Source organism: Anguilla rostrata, chromosome 11 (assembly GCF_018555375.3).
Source record: "Anguilla rostrata isolate EN2019 chromosome 11, ASM1855537v3, whole genome shotgun sequence".
NCBI lineage: Eukaryota > Metazoa > Chordata > Actinopteri > Anguilliformes > Anguillidae > Anguilla > Anguilla rostrata.
Genome location: NC_057943.1, coordinates 3,336,552 through 3,362,001, shown reverse-complemented (window position 1 = coordinate 3,362,001; position 25,450 = coordinate 3,336,552). Strand labels below are relative to the sequence as shown.

The 25,450-nt window shown below is 49.5% G+C and overlaps 1 protein-coding gene across 8 annotated transcripts in view; it reads right to left on the bottom strand.

Moving 5' to 3' along the window:
* The window catches only part of LOC135235236 (leucine-rich repeat neuronal protein 2-like), an 88,966-nt gene that overhangs the window by 39,695 nt on the left and 23,821 nt on the right, over positions 1 to 25,450 (bottom strand). Inside the window, exons 2-4 of one of the 8 annotated variants that reach the window (XR_010324325.1) lie at positions 12,042 to 12,165; positions 6,547 to 6,685; positions 5,611 to 5,703 (exon numbers count right to left, since the gene is read on the bottom strand). The exons of 1 other annotated variant lie outside the window; for it this stretch is intronic. The gene's annotated coding sequence lies outside the window, so the exon portion shown is untranslated. Of the gene's footprint in view, positions 1 to 5,610; positions 5,704 to 6,546; positions 6,686 to 8,135; positions 8,718 to 12,037; positions 12,166 to 25,450 lie in introns of those variants that run through there. 6 more of the 8 variants (XR_010324327.1, XR_010324326.1, XR_010324328.1 and 3 more) reach the window with 6 other exon arrangements.

Here is a 25,450-nt window from a genome sequence, read left to right as displayed (position 1 = left end):
TAGGGGCCGGGGATGGGGGCGGGGGCCGCGGCAGGCGGGGTGGTCAGACGGTTTGTAACTGCAAATCCCACTGGTTCACACCCGTCTATTCCACCTTTAAAATCACAAGTACATATTCACAGCTCTAAGATGCCGCTTGATGGCTATTCGCTTCCCCCCCCCCACCCAACTTGTCAAACTCCTTGTAAAGCCAATAAAAAAAGCGACTGTGTTATTTACTTGTTTGTCAAAGTTAACGGGCAGGGTTTTATTGGAACCAGGCCTTTGAAGAGCACTGTCCAAGCACAAGCTCAACAGTAGGTCAGGGACTACAACTGAGGTTCAGGAAGGCCAACATTTTGGAGTTTGTCAGGAGTGGTGTAAGTAATACTGCAATACAGGAAAGGTGGCAAGCCTGGTGAGGCATAAAACTGCACAGACTTCCGTAACTTGCTAAATAAAGGAGATTCTGTGATCATTTGCAGTGCCACTGCAATTTATAAGCATCAAGTTCCAGTCTCTGCCCATCACCAGCGACAGGTTCATCGAAGACCAGGTCCGATTGAAAGCCAGTCAGGACGTCTTCAGCTCTGAATAAATTCTTGAGGAAATGGGTGAGAGTACACCTGTACTGGACGCTGTATTGTAAAAAAAAGTTTTGGGTTCCCCAGAAGAGCCGATACAGGCGTAGCTGTCACCTGAGAATTTGTAACAGGAAGTGATGGTGTTTGGGGCTTGCACACAGTCACTGAGAACACTGCCCTGGGATACACACCCGCGTTGGCACCCATTTCCAATTTACGGGGGCCAAAGCATCACTGCCAAGTTTAACAGATGTTGTATCACCTGTAAGTCCGCATGCAAACTGGAAATAGGTCATAGGATGATTGATTGACTGATTGAAAAAGTCTGAAGTACAGAGTTTACCCAAAACCGTTTGGCGATGACAGACACAAGAGCACCCGGCTGCCATGACTCTGTTCTGACTGATGCAGCTTCCTTCAGAAAGGGGAACGATATCAGAGGATCTCTGAAGGGGAAGGAAAGTAAACCCAAATTTTTGATGATGATATATGGCGAAGCGGAGGCTATTTCTGAAGGTATGACTTTTTTTAATACGCGCCCTGGAATGGGAACTGGGCCAGCCGCTTTGCAGCACCCCAGCTCTCTAGTTCACGAATGACTACATTTCCCATGGTGCCCACAAACAGCACGATTTTAACAACCTCCCATTATGGGACTGTGGTTTACTGATGCATTTGGCACACAGCTGAATAAAGAATCTAATTTTTAATTAAAAATATGTTTCTCCCCCCCCCCCTCCCTCACCCCCCCAATGACAGGAGTGTTATTTTCTTCCTTCTCAAAAACAGCCTAATTTTTTCTCTATAGTGTGTACCTATTGGCTAACAACTATAAAGGCTTTTGTTGTATTTGTTGTTTATAAATCATAGTTTATAAATACAACAAGCTTAATAAATGCAATAATAAAGATCTATCTTTTTTGAAGACAAGGACATATATGTTATGCATATCAAGTCATTAATTTTAATTAAAAAATAATTAAATGCATATTCTCACTCCCTTGATTACACCTTATATAATGGATGCTTTCCTCAAGTGGAACAAGGCCTTTGACCAGAAGGTTGCAGGTCGGAATCACAGGTATACATTGGAATATGTGGGATTTAGTACAGGAAACACTCTTCCAGTTTAAGTAATAAGTGGATAATATCAAATTTCAATCTTTACAGGTGTTCTTGGCAAGACCCATCTGCTAAGCACATATAACTTGACATTGGAGTTCACAGATTTAGTTAGAGGTAGCCATCAGACAGTTGCTTGTGTCCTCGTAATGATCCTGCAATCTACCATTGCGTAATTCAGATTCAGCCAATAGAAATGCAGCAGGTACTGGGGTTACACAGAGGGAAAAGCCAGTGTCCATAAAACGGACACTGCTAAGCATGGTTGCCAGATTGGGCGTATATATTCTGCAGGGGAAAAATGGCGTTGGGCGGGTTCTCCGTTTTCAAACCTGGCAACCCTGCTGCTAAGCTTGCCACAGCTCACTGCCGTTGCCTTGACACACACCACACCACCTCTCCCCCGTCAGCACCATCCAATCAGCCAATAAGATTAAAGAAAAGACCCTCTGCCCGTCAGCACCGTCCAATAAGCCAATGAGATTAGAGAAAAGACCTTCTGCCCGTCAGCACCATCCAATCAGCCAATGAGATTAGAGAATAGACCCTGTGCCCACGGGGGAGCAGATCCAATTCATATATATATAAAGGCTATATATATATATATATATATCAGGGTGACTGATTAGCTCATGTGCATAATTGCATTCACCGCTCCAACACACACTGAGGGCAAGGCTTATAATCTCTCTCTCTCTCCCCCTCTCTCTCTCTCTCTCTCTCAATTCTACATCTCCAAATTCTGGTTTAACTGGCATTCTCTAAACACACACACACACACACACACACAGTATATATACACTTATATATACACATACATACATACCTACCTACCTATACACACACACACACACACAAATATATAGGCTATATATGGTAATTATATAATATTCCACTGTGAGAACGACTGGGCCTTCCATGGCAGGTACAGAACGTTCCCACATTTGATCATGGTTCTGAATCATTAGTATGCAGCGCCACTCATCTGTAAGCACTCAGTGCGAACTGTAATAATTATAAATCCATTATCGATGAGCACACACGCGCGCGCGCGCGCGGGCGGGCGGGCGGGCGGACGGCAGGGGTGGTCCGGCACGGTCCTTTCCCCCGCGGGCGAAAATGCGCCAGCGCTCTCAGCTCAATGAGACGTCCGCTCGGCCGTCAATGGAAACAAAGAGAATGAACTACCCCCCACCCCCCCACCCGCCCCCCGCTCACTTTGGGGAGGAAATGCATATCGGTGAAGCGTCAGACTGACCCGGCCATTTCAGACCGGATCAATCCGCCTCGTTAATGGGAGAGAGATGCACGCGGTGACACCGGCAACAGCACCACCTGGGGAAAACGGAGCCGGCTTTTTACTGCATGAGAATGGATATGTCTTATAGTCACACACACACATGCGCTAAGGCACGCACACACATACACACACACACACAGGCACGCACACACACACACACACACACACACACACACGCTAAGGCACGCACACACATACACACACACACAGGCACGCACACACACACACACACACATACGCGTGCGCACACGTGTGCACACACACACACACACATGTACACAGACACACACACACGCTAAGGCATGCACACACATATACACACACACACACATACGCACACACGCTAAGGCACGCACACACACACACACACACACACACAGGCACGCACCCACACACACACACACATACGCACACACACTAAGGCACGCACACACATACACACACACACACACACGCGCGTGCGCACACGTGTGCACACACACACACGTACACAGACACACACACGTGCACATACTTCTCTGATTTCACACACTGGACTTTTACCCTGTTTTACCGAACTGCAGTAAAGAAAGCTTCAGGACACTATGATCTGACATTGCTGTTGCAAAATGAGAAGAATTAATTAATTAACCTGAGACATTAGTATCAGTGTCTGTGTGCACTAATTAACCTGGGACATTAGTATCAGTGTCTGTGAGCACTAATTAACCAGGGACATTAGTATCAGTGTCTGTGAGCACTAATTAACCAGGGACATTAGTATCAGTGTCTGTGAGCACTAATTAACCAGGGACATTAGTATCAGTGTCTGTGAGCACTAATTAACCTGGGACATTAGTATCAGTGTCTGTGAGCACTAATTAACCTGGGACATTAGTATCAGTGTCTGTGAGCACTAATTAACCAGGGACATTAGTATCAGTGTCTGTGAGCACTAATTAACCTGAGACATTAGTATCTGTCTGTGTGCTTTATGGCTGTTTCTCTGCACTAATTAACCTGGGAAATTAGTATCAGTGTCTGTGTGCACTAATTAACCTGAGACATTAGTATCAGTGTCCGAGTGCATTAATTAACCAGGGACATTAGTATCAGTGTCTGTGTGCACTAATTAACCTGGGACATTAGTATCAGTGTCTGTGAGCACTAATTAACCAGGGACATTAGTATCAGTGTCCGAGTGCACTAATTAACCTGGGACATTAGTATCAGTGTCTGTGCACTAATTAACCTGGGACATTAGTATCAGTGTCCGAGTGCACTAATTAACCTGGGACATTAGTATCAGTGTCCGAGTGCACTAATTAACCTGAGACATTAGTATCAGTGTCCGAGTGCACTAATTAACCTGGGACATTAGTATCAGTGTCCGAGTGCACTAATTAACCTGAGACATTAGTATCAGTGTCCGAGTGCACTAATTAACCTGAGACATTAGTATCAGTGTCCGAGTGCACTAATTAACCTGGGACATTAGTATCAGTGTCTGTGTGCACTAATTAACCTGAGACATTAGTATCAGTGTCTGTGTGCACTAATTAACCTGAGACATTAGTATCAGTGTCTGTGTGCACTAATTAACCTGTGACATTAGTACCAGTGTCCGTGTGCTTTAACTGGACTGTTTCTCGGGCACATAAATTTGAGTGCCGGGCAAAGGATTAGTACCAGTGTCTGTGAGCACTAATTAACCAGTGACATTAGTACCAGTGTCCGTGTGCTTTACGGCTGTTTCTCTGCACTAATTAACCAGGGACATTAGTATCAGTGTCTGTGTGCACTAATTAACCTGAGACATTAGTATAAGTGTCCGAGTGCATTAATTAACCTGGTACATTAGTACCAGTGTCTGTGTGCACTAATTAACCTGTGACATTAGTATCAGTGTCTGTGTGCACTAATTAACTTGGGACATTAGTATCAGTGTCCGAGTGCACTAATTAACCTGGAACATTAGTATCAGTGTCTGTTTGCGCTAATTAACTTTGGACATTAGTACCAGTGTCCGTGTGCTTTACGGCTGTTTCTCTGCACTAATTAACCTGGGAAATTAGTACCAGTGTCTGTGAGCACTAATTAACTTGGGACATTAGTATAAGTGTCCGAGTGCACTAATTAACCAGGGACATTAGTATCAGTGTCTGTGTGCTTCAGGGCTGTTTGAGTGCACAGGGTTTACAGGTTTATCCCATGTCTGGTGCAGTGTGCTGTGAGAGGCCTGTGAGAGGCCTGTGAGAAAGATTCTGGGAAACCCGGGGATTGAGAAATAGGCGTCGGGATCGGAAACCTGGCAGGGAAAGCAGGTTTCGGAATCTCGTTCGCCAGTGGCTGCATCCGCATCCTCTTCTCGTGGACTCGGAGATCGGCTCGCCATGCCTGTGTTGGGACGCCAGAGGCGCAGGGGACGTAAAATATGTCACAGCATAAAAACGGGGCGTCCCTCCTGCGGGTGGAGTTTATGTCCAAACATAAATTATGCATCTGGCAACCACACTCCTATCCTACAGCCTCATTCAAATCCAGGTGAAATCCCCACCCCCAGATAAATAAATTTTTAAAAAAAGCATCAAATGCACACATGCAATTTACAGCGTGTCTTAAAAAAAACCCCAGGAAATGCGTATCCGTAGTTTAGAAACTGTCATTTATTATTATAAGGAGTTGGCCTGCATGTTGATTATCTCATGTTCTCCTTCCAAACGGATCTGTTCCTCACAGCTGAAATGAAAGAGGAAAAACCTCTGAGCAACTGAATTTGATGAATTGGATCCTCCCTTCCAGACTGACACACCAGCACCTTAAGACTTATAGACTAGCTGTGATGAATTCCTCTCCAAACCTCTCTCCCTCCTCCCCTCTCTGCCTCTCTCTCCTGTCCCTTGCTCCATCCCTCTCAGTCTTCTCTCTGTCTCCCTCTCTTTCGCTCTCTTTCTCCATTTCTCTCTCCCTCTCCTTTCTGTCTCTTCTCTCTGCCTCTGTTTCCCCCCCCTCTCCATTTCTCTCTCTCTTCTCTCTCTGTTCATCTCCCCTTTCTCACTCTCCATTAATTTCTCTGTTCTCTTTGTCTCTCTCTCGCTCCCTCTCTTGCTCTCTCTCTCGCCCTCCCTCCCTGGCCTCCACCCATCCCCATGCCACACATGGAAATGTCAGGGAAAGCTTCTTCGGTCAGGAAATATGGATCCAACCTTTTTGCATTAACTTTATAGACGAAGGCAGTAAAGCCGGGGTCAGCCGGAGGACTCTCCACCCGGCTGAAGCATCGCTTGTTCTGCGGAGACGGATCCCCCTCATTGCCCCCTGGAGCCCGCGGTTAATCTGCGCCGCTGCCGCCACCGGCTGGCCGAATAACACCAGCCAACCACACAGCCAGTTAAACGCCCGTTAGCCGCGTGGCTAGCACATTCGTAACACGCCCGTTAGCCGCGCAGCTAACACATTCGTAGCACGCCTGTTAGCCGCGCGGCTAACACATTCGAGGCACACCCGTTAGCCGCGCGGCTAACACATTCGAGGCACACCCGTTAGCCGCGGAAGCTCTCCGTTCGGCCCAGGCTCCCCTACCTCTGCATCCCGCGCCCGAAACGGCGCCAACCGCGGGAAGAACAGAAGACTCCGGACGGGAGCTCGCTTATCCACAGTACAGGCGCGGCCTCGAAACACAACAGCGGGTCGGCTGGGTACAGCACACGGGATGCAGGTACTGCAGGTACGGGGACGGGATGTACACAAACCATTTAGGTTTACGTTGGATGGCAGCCAGTTATAGCTGGCCAATTTCATTAAAAGGGGGGGGAGGGGGGGCATTTTCAATAAAAAGAGTTTTTACTCAGTAACCAACCTCGTGATTTCTCCTGCATCGCTGCCGTGGCAGAGCTGGGTGGCAGAGCCTCAGTCCCCTCAGATAGGATCTCCAGAGGACCCAGAGGTTCAGGCCCCTCCCCCCCTCTCCCCTCCCCCCTGGCCCCTCTGCCCACCCCCTCTCCCCCCCCCTGCCTGCACCCCTCCCGGTCCATCCTGGTTTCACCCTCCTGCGTCTGATTACGGTCACACTGGCTTTCTTTTTCTTTATTTTTAAAGACAGTATGAAAACAAAAGGGTCTATTTTTGAAATTCGGGCACTGTAGCGATTTCGTAATACACCAGAGAAAGAGAGAGAGAGAGAGAGAGTGGGCGAGAACTCCCAGCTCAGGCAGCCTAATTCTTCACAGAAATGAGGCGAAGCGAACGGCCTCTTAAAGACCCTCTGCAATCACTCGCAATCTTTCCTTTCAAGCGCTCATTAAGCCACTAGATGAAGATGTATACTTTTTTAAAAATTTATAAATATGACAATTAGAAAATTCCCTTTTTGAGGTAAAGCGTCACCGCTGACTGGTTAAAGTAATCAGCGATGCCGCTGATAGGTTAAAGTAATCAGTGATGCCGCTGATAAGTTAAAGTAATCACTGGCACCTCTGATTGGTTAAAGTAATCAGTGACACTGCGGATTGGGAAAAATATAAAACCAATCTGCTCTGCAATAAACAAGGTCCCCAAATCACCAACACCAAATCCACATGTAATGGAAAATATAGGAAATTTTTTCAGAATAAAAAAAAAAAATTACACATTTAAAATATCAACTAAATAGCAACATTTCATAGTATTTGTCCTTTGTTTTTTTGTGCAACTATTACAAAATTATTATTTTGACAGCACAGGGTCTTTAATATGAAAACTCCCTGTTGTTCTTCAGAGCAGTGAACAGACCATACGGGAGCTTTACCAACAATCAGATACAAGCAGCACATTTCACCTAAACTGGTCTACTTCAAGGAGGCAATTCCACTGACCAATCAGGTGGGTCCACGCCAAGCTCACCGACCAATCATCTGCGACAGATGGGTCCAATGCCAAGCTCACTGACCAATCAGCACCTGCGACAGATGGATCCAATCCAAGCTCACCGACCAATCAGCACCTGCGACAGGTGGGGCTGATACCAAGCTCACCGACCAATGAGCGCCTGCGACAAGTGGGTCCAAGCAAAGCTTAGACTGCCACTAACGCCCCCGCTGCCCTGCCCCCTGCCCCGCCCCCCCAGGTGAATACGGAGTCAATTTCATTAAGAAATTATGAAAGATTACGAAAGTATGATTAAATTTCAGGCACCAAAGATGAATGACTCACACTAATCTAACATTCGTGCCATTTAATTTCAGACATTTTTAAACAACGTCGTCTCTGTAGTCAGGGCCGATGCCACCAGTGAGAAGAGTGGATTTCTTTCAACATCAGCACGCTTCTGCCGCAAAAGCAACTCTTTATCTGTGAAGAAACTGAAGGATCAGAATCGGCAAATCAATATTCCCCTCAACATCGATTCAGCTTGAAAGCTGAGGGGTCAAGATGGCGTCGTTGTTTGCTTCGATATTCGTAAGTTCAGAAAAAACTAAAAACAAGATGGTGGTCTTATTCACGGGCCCTTTGCAAATGCAGATATTTAGGAAATTTGTAAACATTCAAAACACTAATGATAATTATATTTTATTAATCACAACAATTGAAAGCAAGTATTTAGTCTTTTGTGTAAATAATTATATTGCATAAAAAAGATACACTTCATTCAGGCTTTTAGAGTTTCGATTTGACTGTTTATTTATAAGGCCTGGAGTGAACGTGCAGCCGTTTCCATAAACCCTCGATGCCTTCAAGTCCTGAGCCACCATGGCCTTGGGTAATCTTCTCCCTCACTTACCACCCCCAAAAAAGAAGGATGAGAAAGAGAAGAATTATTCAATTACCGAGAGACATTTACCCCCCCTCCCCCCTTTTGCTATTCCCGCAGGCGTGAGCGTACGGCACAGGAAACCACAGCCGCTACGACGCACGAGCGTCAAAGGCAACGCAAGGCTGACAAGCTACGCTAAGCTAACGAGCTACGCTAAGCTAACGAGCTACGGCACGCGTCCGGCGATTAGCGGTTAGCCACAATTGCAACTCAGCGGACCGTGGGAGGGAGGCATCTGCTGAGGAAACGACCAGGACCCGACTTCCAGTCAAACGGCCAAAACACCACGAGGGGGAAAGATATACAGACAGACAAACAGACGGACAGACAGACAGACAGACAGATGGACAGAGCTACAGACAGACAGATGGACAGAGCTACAGACAGGTCAGCTAACAAACAGATAGACAGACAGACAGGTCAGCTAACAAACAGATAGACAGACAGACAGGCCAGTTAACAGACAGATAGACAGACAGACAGGTCAGCTAACAAACAGATAGACAGACAGACAGGCCAGCTAACAGACAGACAGACAGACAGACAAACAGATGGACAGTGCTACAGACAGGCCAGCTAACAGACAGACAGACAGACAGATGGACAGAGCTACAGACAGGTCAGCTAACAAACAGACAAACAGACAGATGGACAGAGCTACAGACAGGTCAGCTAACAAACAGACAGACAGACAGATGGACAGAGCTACAGACAGGTCAGCTAACAGACAGACAGACAGACAGAAAGACAGACAGACGGACAGTGCTACAGACAGGCCAGCTAACAGACTGACAGACTGACAGACTGACAGACAGACGGACAGACGGACAGTGCCGTATGTTTTCAGTGTGTTGAATGCTCACTCCAGTCCCTGGAGGCCGCACGCACATCTGGACCTGATCAGCTCTTTACCGTTTAATTTCTCTCATTATTTGACCAGGAAATCACCTCACTATTATTGCATATTAGCGTAATGGCCTTAGTTTTTTTTTTTGTACTAATTGACTTTCTGTTTTCGATACAAAACATATAGTAATGCTACTCAGTTCATGGTTATTTGAAGGGATTTTAATACAGGGCCTTGTTTCAGTGCATAAAAAAGCTGTGTTTTCTCAAAAGTTACTTTGTAGAAAGACTGACTTTTACGCGCAGTATGTACAATTTCAAATAAATGTGGGCACTGCAGTTCAGTCTGGCTCCTGGTCTACTTGCTCTGAAACACTAAGATCAGATATTTTGTAAATCAAGCCAAAATAAAGGTCTCACTGGACAACGAGTCAATAAAAATATGACTTATGAAAAATAAAACAGACCCACTGCTCAATAAATAAATTAAAGCTGGCAGAAAATCACAAAAAAACTGGAAGGTCAGGAAATGTTTGACAATATGATTTTGGCTCCTGGCCCTAGCCTCGCTTGTTCATTAAACACACACACACACACACGCACGCACACACACACACACACACATGCACAAACGCTACCACGCACGCACACACACACACAAACGCTACCATGCACACACACACACACACGCAAACACGCACGCACGCACACAAATACACACACACACACAATCACACACACCCACACAGTCACACAAACATATACACAGACATGCACAAACAGTACAGAAGGCAGAACATGAACACCTACATGCCTGTACCCCCCCTCCCCACCCCTATTCCCCACCCACACACCTGTACGCCCCCCCCAACACGCAGCCTGTTTTCCCCCCCCACCAACACACCTGTACGCCCCCCCGCCCCATTCCCCACCCACACACCTGTAGGGCCCCCCCCCCCACCAACACAACTGTACGCCCCCCCCCACCCCATTCCCCACCCACACACCTGTAGGCCCCCCCCCCCACCAACACACCTGTACGCCCATCCCACACCGGCCCCCACCAACACACTGTACGCCCCCCCCATTCCACCCACACACCTGTAGGGCCCCCCACCCCCACCAATACACACTGTACCGCCCCCCCCATTACCCACCCACACACCTGTAGCCCCCCCCCACACGCAGAGAGAGATAAAACCCGGCGGCCGACTCTCTTTCTCTTCTCTCTCTCTCTCTCTCTCCCCCCGCTGTGTGCAGATCGGCCGGAGTGGAGCGCTTTTCAAAGAAGCTGCAGCACTACGGCAACCACTTAGCGACGGGTGCTACAGACGGGGGGGGGGGTCAAAAGGATAGCAACAAGCGAGGGCACTGGGGCTACAGCACGAGGATAGCAAGGGGGGGGGGGGTACAGGGGGGCACAGGGATAGCAACAGGGGGGTGGGGCGGGGGTTAGTTTTTACTTAACACTTCAGAAAAATAATAGGGGAGCGCTTTTCTCTGTGCATAGATCACTTATCCCCCCCCCCACACCACACACACACACACACACACACAAACACAAACGCATGCACACAAACACACACACACACACACAAACGCACGCACGCACGCACACACACACACGCACGCACACTCACACACAAACACACCCACACACATGCACATGCACACAAACACACACACCTGTAAACATATGCACATGCACTAACACCTACGCAAACACCTACAGATACACACAAACACCCACCCACCCACACACACACACGCACACACAACACACACAGATGTCCACAGATCCGGCCAGCGTTTTCCCACTCTACAGGGATGCCCCAGTGCTCCCCGTGCCTCAGTGCACACACACCGTCTCTGGCTCTGCAGCCAATGGACAGGAACCCGCAGCATCTCCCCCTAAAAGGGGGGATTCACGCACAGCGCGTGCATGGCAACCTGTGACCACACTCAACTGTAGCCCCCACACACACACACACACACACACACACACACACACACACACACACACACACACACACACACACACACACACACACACACACACACACACACACACACACACACACACACAGCCAGCCAACGAGCCGCCGGGACGGACGGAACGCGTGGGTTCACTCTGCATTCACACTCCTCCGCGCTCATCCATCCTTCCCCTCATCCACCTGTTTTTCACACTTTCATTAACGCACGGCTTTCCCCAGGGCTAATCAGATCACTTCATTCTGTGCACACTATCTCTTTTTCAAATTTTTTTTATTCCTGGGTGTTTGTTTGAACCGGTCAGGTTTAAAATTCGGATTCGACCCCAGTGCTCGTAGTTCAACATCTCCCAAACCCCCCCCCCCCCCCGTAAATCGGCTGGCTCACAGGTGCTGCAGCAGCTGTCAGCTCAGACAGAATGAGGAGCGTAAACATGCTCACCTACCTCCTCCGGCAGCGACGGAGAGATGGAGCGACTGCACACATCCTCCACTTCTCTCTCTCTCTCTCACGCTCGTCTGCTCTCTTCCTTTTCTCCCCGTCCGTTACTCAGTCTCCCCCTCCCCTTCCTGTCGACGCATTAGAGCACCTTTCAAGTCTTTGTTTTTTCTCTTTCTTTTTTTCTCTTCTCTTTCCCCCCCCGTGCCCCTCAAAAGAGTCTCTTCATTTCAGCGGAAAGGAGGAACTGAGGAGGATGGATGTGCGCGTTTCTCTCGCGCTCTGTCTCTCTAGCGCTCTGGTGCTCTCTCCCTCTTTCTCTCTCTCTCTCCCTCCCTCCCTCCCTCCCCCTCCCTCTCTCTCGCTCTCCCCCCCCCCCCCCTCGCTCGCTCTGTGGCAGTCGTGCTACAGCACCAGATGGAGAGGACTTCAGCTGAGATTTTTTTCTTTCCCAGACATCCTCCAGTCTCCTTCCCTCCCCTTCTCTACGTCCACGTCTCTCCCCCTCCTCCTCCTTATTCTCTCTTTCTATCGCTCCCTCCCTCCCGCACTGCATCTCTGTCTCCCTCTCTTTAACACATACAAACTCGCACGCACGCATCTCACACACGCTCACACACACACACACGCACACATACACACACATCTCTCACACACATGCACACACACACATGCACACACGCTCTCTCACACACACACACATCTGTCACACACACACACACACTCACACGCACACATACGCTCTCACACACACACACACGCACACATACACACACATCACTCACACACATGCACACACACTCTCTCACACACACACACACTCACACGCACACATACGCTCTCACACACTCACACACACACGCAGACACACACACACACGCGCACACCCAACTCTCCCACTCACACACACACACACACACACACTCAGTATGATGTCTGACAGAAACACCCCATTTCCCTGTCAGTCTGTCCCCAGTGCAGGCCAGGACGGGACAGTAATTGGTAGTTATTTTGTCAGTTGAGCCGTGCCGGGCAGCGGTGCCATTAGCCTGACACCAGCGCTGATTTCCCTCCGCACAGGTTTAAACACAGCGAGTCACTCCACACAGTGAGTCACTCCACAAAGGTTTAAACACTGCGAGTCACTCCACACGGTTTAAACACAGCGAGTCACTCCACACAGTGAGTCACTCCACACAGTTTAAACACAGCGAGTCACTCCACAAAGGTTTAAACACAGTGAGTCACTCCACACAGTGATTCACTCCACACAGTGAGTCACTCCACAAAGGTTTAAACACAGCGAGTCACTCCGCACAGATTTAAACACAGCAAGTCACTCCAGACAGTGAGTCACTCCACAAAGGTTTAAACACAGCGAGTCACTCCACACAGTGAGTCACTCCACAAAGGTTTAAACACAGCAAGTCACTCCACACAGGTTTAAACACAGCGAGTCACTCCACACAGTGAGTCACTCCACACAGGTTTAAACACAGCGAGTCACTCCACACAGTGAGTCACTCCACACAGTGAGTCACTCCACACAGGTTTAAACACAGCGAGTCACTCCACAAAGGTTTAAACACAGCGAATCACTCCACACAGTGAGTCACTCCACACGGTTTAAACACAGCGAGTCACTCCACACAGTGAGTCACTCCACGTTAACACGGTCCTCCAAAATACACAGCGAGTCCTCAACTCCACACAGGTTTAAACACAGCGAGTCACTCCACACGGTTTAAACACAGCGAGTCACTCCACACAGTGAGTCACTCCACACAGGTTTAAACACAGCGAGTCACTCCACACAGGTTTAAACACAGCGAGTCACTCCACACAGGTTAAACACATCCTCTCTCACACAGTGATCACTCCACACAGGTTTAAACACAGCGAGTCACTCCACACAGTGATCACTCCACACGGTTTAAAACACAGCGAGTCTCCACGTTCAACACAGCGATCTCACTCCACACAGATTTAAACACAGCGAGTCACTCCACACAGTGAGTCACTCCACACGGTTTAAACACAGCGAGTCACTCCACACAGCGAATCACTCCACACAGGTTTAAACACAGCGAGTCACTCCACACAGCGAATCACTCCACACGGTTTAAACACAGCGAGTCACTCCACACAGAGAGGCACTCCACACATGTTTACACACAGTGAGTCACTCCACACGGTTTAAACTCAGCGAATCACTCCACACAGGTTTACACACAGGGAGTCTTTCCACTGGTGGGTTCCCCCCAAAACTCCATCACGACCCCAAAAGATATCCTCACTTGCGCTTACGTCATAAATCTGCAGAGCCACACGCCCAATAATGGGCGCTGCTGAAATGACATCACACCCGTCTGGAACAAACTGCAATTAAACTGAGATTAAACTGCAATAAAGTTTTTTTTTATTTTAATGGCCGTATTTCTTCTTCACCGATTCGAAGGCCCCTGAAACACGCGGGACGTCTCCGGCCTGCTCGAGCCGACCCGGCAGTTATGAGGAGGCCGTGAGAGGAATTAATAAAGACTCTTCATCACGGAGACTTCGTTTAAGCTCGTCAAACCGACCGATCTCCCGGTTAAGATGGGCATGTGAGCGGGCGCCAGGCTGAACGGGCGCTGTTTGGGGGCATGTGAGTCCCGTCCGTCCCATCCGTCCCGTCCGGGTTACGGGAGTGAGACGGTTTTCGGGATGACACACGGGGGGGGATGTGGGGGGGGGGGGGGGGGGGGGGGAGATACCCAGACCGATTGGACGTGTGGTGCCGCGGATGCCAGGGAAACGCCATTCCAAATGTCGCTGTTTTTCTCTCACTGTTTGTTTGGGTTGGCCTGTGGTTACCATGGCAGCAGAAGTTGGGGGTGGATGTCGTGTAACTGCTCACACACACACACACACACACATACGCACACTACACACACACACGCACACAGACACACACATACAGCACACACACACCACCACCTTTACACACACACACACACACACTGTGAGGACCCGCTCAGCCTGGTTGCTGCGCTGTTCTCTTTTTCATTTGCAGGTGCGTAGTGGGCGGGGTCGGCTCATCACAGGACGATGCAGTGCACCTGTGAAAGCTACCTGTTGGCTATAAGGCCTGTTTTTCCCCTAAGATGGGGCCCTTCCTCAGAGCAGTTGGCCTGATTTCAATGCATTTTCATAGTCTGCTTGTTTTATCGTCAATAAAACATGAGTTTGAATGCAGTGCTACCTCTCAACTAACTCCTCCCACACACACATACACACACGCACGCATCAGCAGTGCATCTCTACACACACTGTATTTCTGAACTTTTCCTGAACTTCTCCAGCAGACAGAATGCGTTGTGCAGGCTGTGGCCACAGGGCTGTGAACAGGCAGCAGTGGACAGGCAGCTGTGGACAGGCAGTAGGGGACAGGCAGCAGGGGACAGGCAGCTGTGGACAGGCAGCAGTGGACAGGCAGCTGTGGACAGGCAGCAGGGAACAGGCAGCTGTGGACATGCAGCAGGGGACAGGCAGCAGGGGACAGGTAGATGTGGACAGGCAGCAGTGGACAGGTAGATGTGGACAGGCAGCAGTGGACAGGTAGATGTGGACAGGCAGCAGTGAACAGACAGCAGGGACATGCAGCAGGGGACAGGCAGCTGTGGACAGGCAGCAGGGGACAGGCAGCAGTGGACAGGCAGCTGTGGACAGGCAGCAGGGGACAGGCAGCTGTGGACATGCAGCAGGGGACAGGCAGCAGGGGACAGGTAGATGTGGACAGGCAGCAGTGGACAGGTAGATGTGGACAGGCAGCAGTGGACAGGTAGATGTGGACAGGCAGCAGTGAACAGACAGCAGGGGACATGCAGCAGGGGACAGGCAGCAGGGGACAGGCAGCTGTGGACAGGCAGCAGGGGACAGGCAGCTGTGGACAGACAGTAGTGGACATGCAGCAGGGGACAGGCAGCAGGGGAAAGGCAGCTGTGGACATGCAGGGGACAGGCAGCAGGGGACAGGCAGCTGTGGACATGCAGCAGGGGACAGGCAGCTGTGGACAAGCAGCAGGGGACAGGCAGTTGTGGACATGCAGCAGGGGACAGGCAGCTGTGGACAGGCAGCAGTGGACAGGCAGCAGGGGACAGGCAGATGTGGACATGCAGCAGGGGACAGGCAGCAGGGGACAGGCAGCTGTGGACAGGCAGCAGGGGACAGGCAGCAGTGGACAGGCAGCAGGGGACAGGCAGCTGTGAACAGGCAGCAGTGGACAGACAGCTGTGGACAGGCAGTAGGGGACAGGCAGCTGTGGACAGGCAGCAGGGAACAGGCAGCTGTGGACATGCAGCAGGGGACAGGCAGCAGGGGACAGGTAGATGTGGACAGGCAGCAGTGGACAGGTAGATGTGGACAGGCAGCAGTGGACAGGTAGATGTGGACAGGCAGCAGTGAACAGACAGCAGGGGACATGCAGCAGGGGACAGGCAGCTGTGGACATGCAGCAGGGGACAGGCAGCTGTGGACAGGCAGCAGGGGACAGGCAGCTGTGGACAGACAGTAGTGGACATGCAGCAGAGGACAGGCAGCAGGGGACAGGCAGCTGTGGACATGCAGCAGGGGACAGACAGCAGTGGACAGGCAGCTGTGGACAGGCAGCAGTGGACAGGCAGCAGGGGACAGGAAGCAGGGGACAGGCAGCAGGGGACAGACAGTAGTGGACATGCAGCAGGGGACAGGCAGCAGGGGACAGGCAGCTGTGGACATGCAGCAGGGGACAGACAGCAGTGGACAGGCAGCTGTGGACAGGCAGCAGTGGACAGGCAGCAGGGGACAGGCAGCTGTGGACAGGCAGCAGGGGACAGGCAGCAGGGGACAGGCAGCTGTGGACAGGCAGCAGGGGACAGGCAGCTGTGGACAGGCAGCAGGGGACAGGCAGCTGTGGACAGGCAGCAGGGGACAGGCAGCTGTGGACAGGCAGCAGGGGACAGGCAGCTGTGGACATGCAGCAGGGGACAGGCAGCAGTGGACAGGCAGCAGGGGACAGGTAGATGTGGACATGCAGCAGGGGACAGGCAGCAGGGGACAGGCAGCTGTGGACAGGCAGCAGGGGACAGGCAGCAGGGGACAGGCAGCTGTGGACATGCAGCAGGGGACAGGCAGCAGGGGACAGGCAGCAGGGGACAGGCAGCTGTGGACAGGCAGCAGGGGACAGGCAGCTGTGGACATGCAGCAGGGGACAGGCAGCAGGGGACAGGCAGCAGGGGACAGGCAGCTGTGGACAGGCAGCAGGGGACAGGCAGCTGTGGACAGGCAGCAGGGGACAGGCAGCTGTGGACATGCAGCAGGGGACAGGCAGCTGTGGACAGGCAGCTGTGGACATGTAGCAGGGGAAAGGCAGCAGGGGACAGGTAGATGTGGACAGGCAGCAGGGGACAGGCAGCAGGGAACAGGCAGCAGGCAGAGCGAGGGCTGCCACAGGGCCGTCCGCAATGCACTCGGCCAGTCCGGTTTTCAAGCCCCTTTGGTCAAAACAACATTTTCAAGGGCCGTGCAAATCGCTGAATTAAACATGACATAATTTTTGGAAAATCTCCGGTTTTGGGCAGGAGATGTGGTGACCCTAGTCAGAGCTCCCGTTGCAGTCCGGCTGCCAATCTCGCCCAAGGGCAGCAGAGGGGCTAGAGGCCTACCTGATAATGGCTCAAAACAGGCTTCTATCTTACCAAAAAGCGCTGTCCTGCGGGCTAGCCTACGCCACAGAAAATGCTCTGAAATACTTTTACAGTAACTGGGTCTGCTGCTGTAAAACAGGCTCTAAGCACCAAAATATTAAAAATAAATAAAGAGTACGAACAAACGTAAGCATACAAATCACTTGGTAATCACTTGGAGTAAAATCGTAAAATGTGCGCCCCCTAGTGGTGACCCTACACTGAGGCTACACGGTGTCCAGTCGGTCTCGGCCAGTTCTGGGGAGTGCAGGCCGGGCCGTGAGCCCTGAGGTACGAGGCGCGAGCCGCTACCCGTTTTCGCTCCGCGGTCAGTCTGGGACAGCCGCGCATCACACACAAGGCAGACCGCAGACACTCAGCGGCTAAGAGGGGGCTCTCTTGCGTGATGAGGACCGGAAGGGGGGGGGGGGGGCTGTGCTCCACCTCTCTACACAACCGTACAGCAAGCTGTGCAGGTGACTGCCGTTTTGCAGTTCTGTGTGAGGCTGATTCCCCCACCTGTGCCCCCCCCCCATTCCATCTGTGCCCCCCCCCCATTCCATCTGTGCCCCGGAGACCCAGCTGGATGCACACGGGTGGGCGGGCGGGGGGGGCGGCTGCAAATCTCCCGCCGTGCTCGGGGGGAGTGGCCCGTAGCGGAGCGGAGAGGAGATATCAGGCGATGAGCTCAGCGCAGCCTCCCGCCGAGCCACGGTTCGGTGAGGATGCCAACAACCCGCCCCGTCGCGCCTCGATGAGAGCCCGTCTGCTGCCGTCTGTCCCGATCCAGCATCCAGCGCGGGGGGGCGGGGGGGGGGTGTTGAGGGAGGGGAGGAGAGGTCAGGCGGAAATTCATAACTCTCTCACAACGCCGGCCATGCGGGAGAAAAGCTCATCGGCGTGATGGATTCAAATCCGATATAACCGCCGTGGGCCGGGGGTGGGGGGGAGGGGGGGGAGCAGACGGCGTGTCCCCGCCCCCCCCGTCACATCCATCAGCAGCTCTTGTGAAATGCTTACATCACCGATGCACAGGCTTAGTGCTTTCCTTCACCTCCCACCGCTGCTACGGGCTGCTGTGATTGGCTGGGGTTTGATAATGCCTTCTGTGATTGGCTGGGATTTGCTAATGCCTGCCGTGATTGGCTGGGTTTTGCTGATGGCTCCTGCGATTGGTTGGGTTTTGCCAATGGCTGTCGTGATTGGCTGGGTTTTGTTCATGCCTGCTGTGATTGGCTTCTGCTGATGGCTTGCAGCCGCTAAGCTAGGTGTGCGTCCAGGTACACCGCTACCACTAAGTCCAGGTATGCCGCTACCGCTAAGCTAGCGCTCCGCAGCCAGTCTGGACCGGGACCAGCACCAGGCCCGTAAATAGAACCTTCTGCTGGTGGAGTGGTGAGTAATGTGTGTAATACCCAAATGCACCCCTCTCTACAGAAACCCCGCTGCTTAAAGGAGTACCATGGTGGTTGAACGTGACACTTCCCAGTTGTCTTCAGGCAACAACAAAACAAATGTGCATATTTTTTTTATTCTTAAGTCATTTCAATGTACTTTAAAACGTATTTTTCTAAGCCTAAATTTCCCAATATAAAAATTCACCCGAACCGTCTGGGCGTGGTAATGAGAACTGTCAGTTAGCTATGATTGACAGACCGTGCCCCGTTACCATAGCTACCCCCATGATACGCGCTCTCTTTGGGAGACTGAATTTTCACAAGCTAGCTAGCTTAGTAGTATATCAAGTATCGATAGATAGCTAAGGTAAGGAAGTTGACTTATATCCAGTTATAATTTTTGCTATCTAGCTAGACAAATTAAGATAAAAGCACAACTATAACGTCCTCATAAAAGCAAACTAGCAAGCTAACGTTATCGATAACATTGCCTTATGAAAGCAAACCTCCTAGCTAGCTAACGTTAGCTAGCTAGCTAAATGAATATAACCAGAAATAATCTAAAGGCACTCTAATTTAAGTGAACCTAACGTTAGTCAAATATTTGCATTGTCTGAACAGCAGGAAGGTGTGTCCTGTCAGATTTCTTTACGGGGTGTGGAAATAGGAGTGGTTACTGTATTCGTGACGTAGAAAAATGACAACTTTCTCAACCGGTTGAAAATAGGACGATGAATTTAAAACGCATATTTCTCCAAAAATACAGAACGGACATATTTAATACTTTGCTCATTGTGTTCCTTCAATGCCTCTTGTGCAAATAGCACATAAAACCGAGAAAGTGTGAAAATCACCATGGTACTCCTTTAATAGCCCGTAATTTGAGCTGCACCCCCACCCACAGCTGTGGCGATGCGCTTTTAATTTGTTAAGCTGACAGAGACTCTTATTTTGGGAACACATATAACATTGTCTCTCTCTTTGCCGATACATACGCTGGCAGAAAGGAACTGGAGGAGGCGGGGAAGGTGGGGAAGGCGGGCAAGGAATCGAACTGGCAACCTCCCGGCTCGTCCCCGTTCGCCGCTGAGCGACACGCTCACATTACCGCCGGCGTCGTTCCGTCGGCGTTGTCGTTTACCACACTTCCAAATCACTCAGGGAGGGAGGAGTTCCGAACGCACGCGACGCTTATCGATCATAGCGGCTCGGAAGAAAACGAGACAATTCGCGGAACGCCGAAAGCCCGATTAGCCTCCACGTGCGACGCGCGTAGCGCCGCAACCAATGTTCCGAGGAGCTGCGCTGACATCACCCCCGCCCCCCTCCCCCCCTGCCCCCCTACCCCCCCTCCCCAGCACACCCCCTCCCGCCTAAAGCGATGGCTTTTCTCTTAAATGCAATTTGGCGCGACAGACGGTGATTGTTTACCTCTCCAGGCTCGCCTCTCTGCTCTCAAAGAGGCCCAGTCGGTTCTGAAAATGGAGGGCGAATTCGCGACGGAGAGGCAGGAACGTTTTCGCGGCCACTTACGGCCGCCTTTCAGAGAGCGAGCGAGAGCGGCGGCGCGACAGGATGTTAATAACACTTCTGGCTCATAAAACATGTGTCAGGAAGAGCCCTGTTGACAGTAAATATCCCTAACCCCGCTCCTCTCCGTAGTGCTAGTGCTAGTCCTCTTCTGCAGAAAACTGTTGCGATGGTGTTGAAATTTGGAGCTTTAACACAAAGAAATAACATCCATTGGGAATGGCAGGAAAAAAAAAAACACAGGCAACACTTTTACCTAACAATAAAAAACAAACCCAGCCCAATACTTTAAAAAAATATATTTTTTAGATATACACAAAGCAACACAACAGAAACACAACCACAACAGGGACAGGAACAACAGGACAGGACGCACGAACAAACAAACGTCAACAAAATAAAGGAAGGGCATTCAACGCCTAGGCCTATTTGTTGTTAATAAAAACAAAAAACAAAAAGCAGAACGCCAACAACTACGGCAAAACTCACCCTGCCCTACCTCTGCCCTCGACTTCGAATATTACAAATGCCAAAAACGTGTCGCTAAGACTGACACGCATCAAAGCAGTCATATTCTTACGCTTCATAGAAAATAAAAATTGGCGTAAATAATTGACATGAGAAAGACACTGTGTGTGTGTGTGTGTGTGTTGTGGAGTAAACGGGGGAGACGTACAGAGACATAAGACCGTGATGCGAATGCAAGATAGAGTGCAGGAAAAAGCGAGAGAGAGAGAGAGAGAGAGAGAGAGAGAAAGAGGGGGAATTGGAAAAGACTTTTATTATGCCGTTAGATCAGGGAGAGGAACGTGCCTTCACAAGGCAAAGGGGGAAGCTTTATTAACACACAGAGCGCGCTCGGAATGGAATCCGTGCTGATTGCAATCTTCACTCTATAAAGGAGCTGAACAGGCGCGGTTCTGAGACACCCACAGGCCGGGAAAAGTGCGCTTTTCACATCTTACTGAGGAAAGGCTTCGCACAAACACAGACAGGAAACTTCTCACAAACACAGACAGGAAACGCAGACGAGAGAGTCGCTTCGCTGAGACTGTTGCAAAACATAGCAAAATATTCTTTAAAAAAATAATAATCAAAAAGGCAGCACTCAAATATACGTTTCATATTTATATTGGGATATAAAACACCCTGCATCTACAAGATAACATTACATCCAAGGTAATGATGGCAATGCCAACATCCAGCAAAACCACATGAATCATTTCATCAGCATTTAGCGACCAATAGAAACGAGAAACGGGCTTTTCACAGTCAGTGAAAAAAATGAAAACTCCAAAAGAACTCCAAGTCACCAATTCCCTTTTTTAATGTACAGGCTGAATGTTTCATGATATTTGGTATCTCTGGTGTTGTGATTTAGTAGCTGCAGTGTCGTGATTCAGTATCTCTAGTGCTGTGATTCAGCAGCTCTAGTGTTGTGATTCAGTAGCTCTAGCGATGTGATTCAGTATCTCTAGTGCTGTGATTCAGTATCTCTAGTGTTGTGATTCAGTAGTGTTGTGATTCAGTAGCTCTAGTGTTGTGATTCAGTAGCTCTAGCGATGTGATTCAGTATCTCTAGTGCTGTGATTCAGTAGCTGTAGTGTTGTGATTCAGTAGTGTTGTGATTCAGTATCTCTAGTGTTGCGATTCAGTATCTCTAGTGTTGTGATTCAGTTGCAGTAGTGTTGTGATTCAGTATCTCTAGTGTTGCGATTCAGTTGCAGTAGTGTTGGGATTCAGTATCTCTAGTCCTGTGATTCAGTATCTCTAGTGTAGTGATTCAGTAGCTCTAGTGTTGTGATTCAGTATCCCCTGTCCTGTGATTCAGTATCCCCTGTCCTGTGATTCAGTAGCTCTAGTGTTGTGATTCAGTAGCTCTAGTGTTGTGATTCAGTATCTCTAGTGTACTGATTCAGTAGCTCTAGTGTTATGATTCAGTAGCTCTAGTGTTGTGGCTCTGCACAGTTTAAGAAGTACATGATGTTTACCAGCATGCTGTGACCATGACACGGACTTAACCTGTGCCTCTCATTTGTTTGCTTAATAAAAAGATTTTTAATTCAAGTTATATTTAATAAAATGTGAATCATAATGAAATAAACAAAACTATAAAGCAGGTCCATTAATTTCACTGCAAGTCCGACCTAATTAGAATCATGTTCTTTGGGAGGCTTTGAACCCTTTCCCTCTCCCTTTTAAAAAAAAAAGACAGCAGGCAGTCCGCCGTCTTTTCATATTTTTGAAAACTTTATAATTCAGACAGGGGGGAGGTAAGCAGAGAGGGTAACGGATAGAGATGGGGTCACAGCACGCAAACTGCCATCCAATTATGTGGAGATGTTTGTACTTGGCTTGAAAGTCAGGCGCCCTGCAGACTACACCACGCATTCTCACTAGCATGTACACAAGGGCTGTCCAGCCCTGTTCCTGGAGATCTACTACCCTGTAGGTTTCATCAACTCCAGCAACCTTACGCAAGCAGGGCTGTCCAGCCCTGTTCCTGGAGATCTACTACCCTGTAGGTTTTCACTCCAAACCTAACACAGCACACCTCATTCAACAGCTAGAGCAGGGCTGTCCAACCCTGTTCCTGGAGATCTACCACCCAAACCTAACCTACCACTCCAAACCTAACACAGCACACCTCATTCAACGCGGGGCGACATAGCTCAGGAGGTAAGACCGATTGCCTGGCAGTCGGAGGGTTGCCGATGCCGACATCATAGAGCCATGCCAATAGGACATACCGAAATGTAGTCGTGATTTTCAAACACAAATCTGGTTTTACTGTCGATCAGTTTGACGTATTTGAGAGACGCAAGTCTCCACTGCATAACAAAAAAATAAAACATAAAAATTACAAAACGATCCTACGTTCAGAAACAAGATAGTTATTCTACCGAGATTAAAGGGAGTAGTTGTTTTAACGACGCCAACTGACATCATTCGGGAGCAATCACAATGACTCTTGGTCATTGTGATTGCTCCTAAATTTTAACTGATATCGTTTTTAGAAAATTGTACCTGTTTATGTCCTTGACCTTGTATTGCATTTTAACTGGATGTTGTGTTCACTTAATTGTATTGTATGACAGTTGTATTTGTCTGTTTGTATTCCTGTGTTATTGTTGTAACAATGTTTATGCTGCTTTCTTGGCCAGGTCACTCTTGAAAAAGAGATTTTAATCTCAATGAGACGTTTACCTGGTTAAATAAAGGACACATATAGGCTATAAGGTGCTAAGGCTGAATTTAACGCTCCTCGCACCGCGTCCTGCAAACACACTGCTGCGCCACCGAGTCTCTGGGCCGACATCCAGTCAACAGGGTGAGTCACGGCGACAGCGGGCGGGGGGCGAATGACGTCAGGGCGGCGGCTGGTTCAGAGAAACGCGCGGGCGTGGGGGATTTTGAGGGACCTGCGCCACCGCTTTCAGAAGCACCGGGAACTGGGGAGTGACGGGGTCCTCATTAGTGCACTCAAGCGTACTTAAGGCCCCGCCGCTCCCGCAAACAGAACTACCGCACAAATGGATCCGCTCTAATCACTCAAACGGAGACGGAACGGAAGTGCCAAAAAGGGAGGGAATCGCTTAGCAACGCGTCATGAGTCGTGACGTGCATCACCCACCCTCCCAAATGGAAAGTATGTGACACCCGTCACCCCCATCCCCAGTCCAGCTTCTTAAGTGCCATATGTATCCATATGTATGTATCACCAGTATTCCAGTATTCACCAGTATCCTCTTCCTGTATCAACCAATATCCTCTTCCAGTATCCTCTTCCTTACCTTCGTCCAGTATCCTCTTACCTCCCGACTTTCAAACATTCACATCATAGTAAAAAATGTTCCCTCTTGAAACAGAAAACCCACACAGAAAGGAAAAAGGAGTATAAAAATGTTCCGGAAAGATAATCGATCTGCATCCTGTGGCATCGTCTTCCAAAATGAACGGGCTACAGCAATACACTTAAATTAAAAAAGGGTATGTTTATATATATGTATATATACAGTATGCTTCTTCGTTCTCTGCACAGGTTAACACATGATCCCAATCTTCAACGATGTGGCAAGCTATCGTCTCGTAAAAGACTCAGCTATCTATGTATGGACAGCACTAACTATTACCACAACACTGTTGGGCTTGGGCAGAATGGTACAGAGAGAGTTGGCAGTTTCACTACATTCAAGTTCGAGTAGTGATGGTTTTCCAAAACAGTACATCACACAGGGCTAGGCTATATTCCAGCTCAACAAATGGCAACAGCTCTCGAAAACCCTTTGCTCCCTAACATGCTTACAGGGAGCATGTCTTCCGTCTTATCATTTTAGCAATTAAACCTACAGTGGATTCAGCTGGACAGCTGTCACACCGACAAGGTCTCAGTACGAAGTCGGGTGCTTGTTTTGCTGTGATCCCTTGGCCTCAGATGGCTGGTTCTTAGGTGGGTTAACTTCATAGATGTCGACGTGTGGCATACAAATTTGGTAAATATTTCGCACTGAACGTTGAGCTTCTCTGTCTCGCATTCCACACGACACTGCAAGCTGGCCATCTTTTCTACTGACAGATGTGAATGACAACAAGCCCCGTCCACCCCCCCCATTACAGATTACCCATTTAGAGCGGTAGCCTAGGTAACATGGTGATCTTTTATTTTGAAAAAGAAAAACATACACACACACACACACACACACACACACACACATGCACACGCACACACAGTCAGAATGGGGGCTAAATATAAAACTGGATACGGATGTAAATTGCCTTGAAGT